This window comes from Symsagittifera roscoffensis, chromosome 9 (genome assembly GCF_963678635.1).
Source record: "Symsagittifera roscoffensis chromosome 9, txSymRosc1.1, whole genome shotgun sequence".
Lineage (NCBI taxonomy): Eukaryota > Metazoa > Xenacoelomorpha > Acoela > Convolutidae > Symsagittifera > Symsagittifera roscoffensis.
The window spans coordinates 53,494,990-53,502,229 of NC_087070.1; the positions used below are offsets into that span (position 1 = coordinate 53,494,990).

General features: G+C 32.3%; 1 long non-coding RNA gene across 1 annotated transcript; it reads left to right on the forward strand.

Moving 5' to 3' along the window:
* The first annotated feature begins 1,116 nt into the window (after nucleotides 1-1,116).
* Nucleotides 1,117-5,793, forward strand: LOC134854620 (uncharacterized). Its single transcript, XR_010164420.1, has 3 exons — nucleotides 1,117-1,256; nucleotides 3,469-3,602; nucleotides 5,497-5,793. It is a non-coding gene; the product is annotated as an uncharacterized LOC134854620 (long non-coding RNA).
* The last annotated feature ends 1,447 nt before the right edge of the window (nucleotides 5,794-7,240 follow it).

Below are 7,240 nucleotides of genomic sequence, written 5' to 3' on the forward strand. Positions count from 1 at the left end.
AAGCTTTTAAGTAATTAAAATAAAGCATCTCGCTCGCTTTATTCACTCGAAATAAGACGAAAAATCTAAAATTTCAAACCAGTTTTTGTCAACAATGGGAAATTTTTAAATTTTTTTAGTGTGGTTCAAATCACGACTCTAATAAGATAAATTGTGATATGTTAACATAGTTCGATAATTATTTCTGATTTTGCGTGGAAAACAAAAAAAAATAAAACAGACCCGAATACAAAGTTCTTCCCCATTTTCAATGGTCGGAACAAAGAGGGCGTTTTAATACCCTTTAATAATTCAACAAAGTTTTTCAGCCGCCAAAAGTTGAAAAAAATTGTATGTGTACACAATATAGCAAATTAATACACACAATTCATAATCTGAAATTTGAAAAAGTGCAAATATGAGAATCAGTTTTTTATCTGAACGTAAGGAATTATACATTTCGATTACTTCAGAAAAGTTTTTCTGTGAATAATGTTTATAGACGTCTTGGCAACAATTCAGGAGCTTTTGGCCATATCAAAACTCAAGGCATAAACAAAATTCAAGGCTTGAATGAATTGATTTTTTTTATAATTTAATCTTTTTCTCATTTTTTTGCAACCTGAAGGAAAATTTGTGAAACTACGATGACCGCTTTGATTAATGTTTTCAAGTTTCTTAATTACCAGGGAATTTTAAAAGCCGTCTGCAATTTTATTAAACATTTTCAATACATCTTTCTTTTCTGACAGCTGCCAAAAATCTATTGGCGAATCATTGTAATAGGTTTGAAAAGAAATCTCCTACGAAAAGTTACTTAATTGTAAATAACTTTTTATATAACTGTTAACTTACTTTCACCTATAGTGAATCAATAGGGCCTTTTATAATTTATCAGATACATCAACTGCAATTTGGAAGTTGACATTTTCAGTAACTTGAATTCCAACAAAAAATGCTTTTAAAAGATATTTCGACAAAAGGAAATTTATAGCTCAACTTGTTCCTTTATAAAGTTTTAATTGATGACGTAGTTTACTAATAAGGCGACTGTTAAAAGGTGCATTAACTGCTCTTTCAACAAATAATCAAAAAGTGTTGAGGTAAGTTATTTGAATTCATTTCCGATGGCTTGCTTCTCAACTTCACAATTGTTGTGTATATCAATTATTGTGTTTTTAGTGGATATAAGAAATTAAACTGAAGCAGACTCTTAAAGAAAGCAAAAAATATTTAAAAAATTAAAATGAAATTCACGAGCTATCGTCATTTTGTTGGTAAGTCTTTTCAAATATCGTTTTCCGACAATATGCACTTGAAATATGGAGATTTGAACAGACAAAGCAACCATAATCCGTGTTGTTACAAAAGAATCTCCGCCCTTAATACGAGACAGGGACAGAGAAGGATTTAAATTTGACCATTTGCCCTAATAAAGGTCCCCATTCATGAGCGGGTTTAACAGAGGACAAATGACCCCCTCTCAGGCGTTCGACCAAAATGGACGACTTGGAGGGGGTGGGGGGTGGGGAGACCTTATTTGTTCTTCTGGGATATTCAACCACCTGACCACCCAAAGGGTCTCACTTTAGTTTTACTTTCTTTAATACATCCAATTCCGGTCGATTATCCAAAAATTCACTACAGTCACTATTTACTAAATGATTGAGAAAAAAGTCGATTGACTGAAATTAAAGAGAAAAAGAAAAAATCTAAATTTTCTGAAGGCACCTTTGACGTCAATAACTATTAATATCAAACTCTCGTCTTACAAAAGAACGTGTTACGAAAAAATTACTTCAAGAAACATAAGATAGCATTTCCGATCATTCATTAAAAACATCATGAGCTGAATTTTTTTTCAATATTCGAGTAGCTTTTCCAAACTCCCGTCTTGTTTGTAACTTTACGATTAAAACTCTTCTTACAACACTAGAAAATCAATTAAATTTTAGTAAGATTTGTTAGTACAACTTAAAGCCAGACCTACTAATTAATGGGGGTCAAATTTTTAAACTATACTATCAGATAATAAGATATTACTACCGAATATTGAAAAAACCTCAACTGAAAAGTTCATTTTTGTAAATAACTTCCGGGATAATTAATTTCTTGGAAATTGGGATCTAATACATAGCATTTTTACATGAAGTCTGTTCCTAAAAATGTTATAACTATTCCCTAAATCTAATTGCTGATAATGTCAATTTTAAGGTCGCGAGCTTGTCAAGAAAATAAAATCATTTAAATTTTTCTAGTTTCTGCGACAACCATCTCTTTCGAAAAGTAAGGAAATAAGATAGTTTTTTTTTGTTCGGTTCGATAAACTTAAAAACCTTTTCCTAGTGGTGGCGAAAGACTCTATCCCATCTATTGTTCCTTTTTTATGCAAAATATGTTGTCATAAATCATCTGAGTTAGAAAACTGTCGTGAAAACAAAATTTGATTTCCAAAATTTAAGTTTTTCAAATCAATTTTCAAGTTATCTGCTGGCTATGGGTAGACATAAAGTATGCATCACATATACTTTACGCCTGTACCTTCCATCGTCAATGAGATGTCACAACAAATGATTATCGATTTCGTAAATTATATATTGCGGAGAATTAAGTCCTTCTTTTTTTGAGTGGGCAGAAAAAAATTTCATTAGAATTTCGTTTTTTCTTAAATTCAACCCCAAAAATAACAAATTCAGATCCATGCTGCCCCCCCCCACCTGTCATCTTTCTGCCATAAATTAGAAAGTATAGCGAACAGAAAAATGGAAAAAAAAATCAAGGAAGGCAAGGAAACAAAAGAAACCGACTTAAACTTAGGGAAAAACTTCAAACTGTGAACTTTCAGACAAAATAATATATGACTGACACTTTTTGATAAGATAGATTTGATCTGAGAAAACTGGATCGTTAGATGAACTTTCCATTCCGCTGGTAAATATGAAAACTACACCCCAGTTTTGAAGGTAGGAACTGAACGTTTTTCATGACCTTACATTTTTACTGTTGGATTTGCCGTGGAATTTGCCTTGCTTGCACAAATGAAAAGAAGTAAACTTGAAACGAAATTAAAAGTCAAACCGCAAAAAATATAATGAACAAACTTTAGGTCATTTTTTAAAAAAGTCAGTGCAATCTACAAAAAAATCTGAACTATATGCGTCGACTTTGAATTACAAAACTGCCTTTCAAAAATCAGTTCTTAGATTGGTCATAGGCTCAAAAATATAATTAGTCTTGATACTATTTGCATGTAAATTTCAAAAACTGAATTGTTGAATTAAGGACCAAAGAGCAATTAGGATTTCAATTCCTTCTTAATAGCTGAACCAAAACATTGAAAAGGGGCAGAATTGCGTTTAAATATCTATACATTGAAACTTTGCTTGATATAAAATTTATTAATTATAGCTATACTTTTCTTCATAAAATTTTCGACCTTATTTTTTTCTCAAAATCTGCCTGTTTCAAGTAAAAGCTTTTCTGATTCAGTGCTAGTGTTGTCGCGAATTGTTCTCAATCAGCGTACTCAATCAGCGTTCAGCAGTGGCGAAGCAATGCAGACGAACAATCTTCCAAAAAGTGACAGTGTTCATGACAAGCGACTCTTTTGGTTCACAAATGAGGTGTGTTTTTTTCCGTTTTTATATGTATATAAAACTTTCGTGTAAAAATTTTTTCGTGTAAAAATGTTTTCGTGTAAAAATGAAGGTCAGTGATTTCTTTAACAGCTGAGTTTTCAAAGAAAGAATCAGGTAGAAAAAAGTATATAAAGTTTCCAAGAAAGAATCAGGTAAAAAAGTATATAAAGTTTCCAAGAAAGAATCAGGTAAAAAAGTATATAAAGTTTCCAAGAAAGAATCAGGTAAAAAAGTCGATAAAGTTTACGATAAAGTTTGTCAATCTGACAATTGACAAAGATGGTCAAAGATGGATCTGACAATTGACAAAGATGGCAAAGCTGGTTTTTTCGATCGAGATTGAGAGAGGCAATGTATTGAAAGAAATAGCCCATTTAAAGCACTCAGTCCCTCAGGGGTTTTTATGAATTCTTGCATTAAACACATGAGTGCACAAGAACCCTGAGACACTGAGTGCTTTATATGGACTACCTTACAAGTTTTGCAAATCTTTACCATTTCATTCTCTCATTCAAGATTCTTAAAATGGTTGTCGTGTTTAATAATTGTATTAAGAGTTTTTCGAAAGTATAATATCTGAGTATTATAATAGCATCTGAATAAAAATTTATTTTCAGGCTGGAATTTAATTTTCATGCAACAGACTGAATATTTTTTCCGTTCACGTCGTTTTTTTAACAATTCAAAAAGATTAATTGTTGAAATTTTGATATATGAGGGGTGAAACTGTTTTTAAAACAATCCGGACGAAAAGTTTTTAAGTATTGTTTTCAGGGCGTTGTTTGATTTTCAATCGGAGGGTGTTCTCAGTGCCAAAAATTTCCTTAAACTGCTCATTACGAGGCCAAACTGTGCATTTTTTGCATTTTAAGCGGATTCCGCAACAAGGACGCTCCCTATGTTTTTCTTTTTTTCTCTACTTTCCTTTGATCGTTCCGACAAAATTTTAACATGTTTATAGAATTGTCTCTGGAATCCAGGAACATACAGACACAAAATTGTGCGCCTATCTAGTGCACAGTTTGGCCTCGTAATGCTGAAGCCGTTTGAAACTTTGGATTAAAAAGTTTAGTTTGAAAGCTAAGGACCTAAGCTAGGTGTCAAAGAGGTTTCTTTTATCTTTGAAAAGAATACAAAAGCTAGTCAGAAACTACATAAAATTTGACTTAGACTTAGGCATTTTGCTAAGCAAATTGTTGAATTTCCAGTCAATTTTGGTCTATTCTTTTATATAAATAGAAAAATAAATGAGGGCGTACCTTAGATTCTTAGTTTTCTTACAATTACTTTTAACTTCAAAATTTTAAACTGCTTCTTTTTGTTACAGAAATTTTGGAACTAATAGCACTTCTCTGACGCCCTCTGATGAAATGGCCATAAATTTCATTCAAAACTATTTCTTAAGGTTTTTCATCCGGTCATATTTTTCAAAATGGTTCCATATATCCTTTGTCAAAGTTTGGACTGTTTATCTCTGTTGTTTATCTCTGTTGTTGGGATTGCCTGAAAAACTCAAAATGACAATTTCTATGTCACGTGACAGGACCTTTTTTGGGTTTTGATAAACCAAGACGCAATCATATTAGAAAAAAAAGAAATTTTGCTCACGTGTTTTTTTGCGGTTTCTCCGTTTCAGATAGGAGCAACATTCACGTTATTGGAGTCTATTTTAATTTAAACTTGTTCATCAAAAACACGGCTCTTACGGGTGAGAACCTTGGAATTGAAAAAAAAAACACGTGAACAACGTTTTATGGCTGCTGATGTGCTTAGGTTCTAAAACCCTGAAAATTAATAGGTGAGACGCGACAATATTATTTCACATAGCATCTTATAATTATTACTAAAAGAAGCTTGGGGGTCGTCTGTTTGTTTTTAGGCTACGAAAACATGCGGCAAATTACGCTCATCCTGCCGCAGCTCAGGCGACTGCTGTGACAAGCTACAATGTCTCTACTTCATGCCATTTTCATCCTCAAGGCAGTGCATAGCCGAATCGTGAATCAGCAGAGACGAAAAAAAAACAGAAATCAGCCACCATTCAAACCATTTTTAAAACCTAATGATTGTGACCAAAATTTATTAAACTCAAAAATCTATGGTAAAGTTCAAGCTAATTATGTCATGATCTTGAGACAACTAACCACTGACTCTTACTGCTTTGGTTTCACACAATAAAATAATAGCCTGCAGATTTTTAGCTTAGCTTTGGTTTTTGCTCCAGCGACACACGTTTGACAAGGAATTTGAGACATTCAGTTTTTTAGCCCCCGGATTGACCAAAAATTCCAAATATACAATTATCGTATATGCAAAAATGCTGATCATACACTTTTCTAGGTACTTGTTTACTTGTTTACTCCCGTGACAAAACTAGTTTAGATGACAAAACTATTTTCTAAAAAAAATAAAGAGAAATAAAAATGCTTACTGCTAGAATTAGTCACATACTGTACCTCGGTTTTTATTAGGGACCACAGCAGCTTTGAGGGACCAAACAATTAAACTAGTACCCCCTTTTCAAACAATTTGATAAAAAAAAACTGAATGAAAGGTCTATGATTACTGATTCATATATGGAAACTGATTAGAAACTGACTAGAGTTTTTCCATAAACTAAAAAGTGATTTTTTTTCTAAAATTTCTCACAACTCTTGTGACAAAGACCTTGGTATTCACCAAGGGTTTGAGCGTCTTGCATGTACAATGCAATTGAAAAAGCCTGAATAATCTTCAAGTTGTCTTACATAAATGATATGCTGAGAGATCAAAGATGAAAAGTTAAATCAAAGATGAAATCTTTTCATATTTGAAAGTTAGATTAATCAGGTATTGGTCAAAGCATGCATAAATATGTCATTCAACCAAATTGAGATTTTTTCAAAAAAGTTATTCTACGAAACGGAGTGAACCCAACTTTTGTTTACCTAAGACTAAGCGTTATGCGCACAAAAATATGATATTTGCATGCAAAAAAAATTTCGGAAATATTGGTTTGAGTACAAAATTCGTTGACAAACTTTTTTTGGACATTTTCGGAAGTACTTTTTCAACTTTTTCAAAAAATTTTGTCGTCTCCATCAAAACACTTCTAGTCATATACAACTAACTCATATAGAAATTGTATGATAAACATTTATTTGACAAAATTTTTTTTATTTTTTCAATTATGGATTATTTACATAATTTTTTGAATTGTATGAGTAGCATTTTGTTCTATGGAGGTCAACCCAGCAGATACCAGAGATACTTTGGGAACGAAGGGGACTCTAGATAAATTTGCGGAGCCACAGAGGCTATGTTCAGTCTGCCATGAACTTTCGCGCGCACCCTATCGCATTAGGCAATATAACAGGAGCGTACATATGGGATAATTTTTCTCGAAAAATTTTCTTTAAAACTTTTTGTCAATCGGAAGTTTTTGCTGACTGAACGCTTTTCTTCAAAACTTTTCATCGATTTTTAATTTAAGCCATCCCAGTGTATCTTTCCAAAAATTTTGTTGATTTTTTTGAGATCGAACAACTCGAATTTCCAAGCTCATAAAAAATGTAAAACTAGGGTCTAATTCCGATCAGTTCTCTAAACAAAATTAGGGTTTGATTTAGGGTTTAATTCCGATC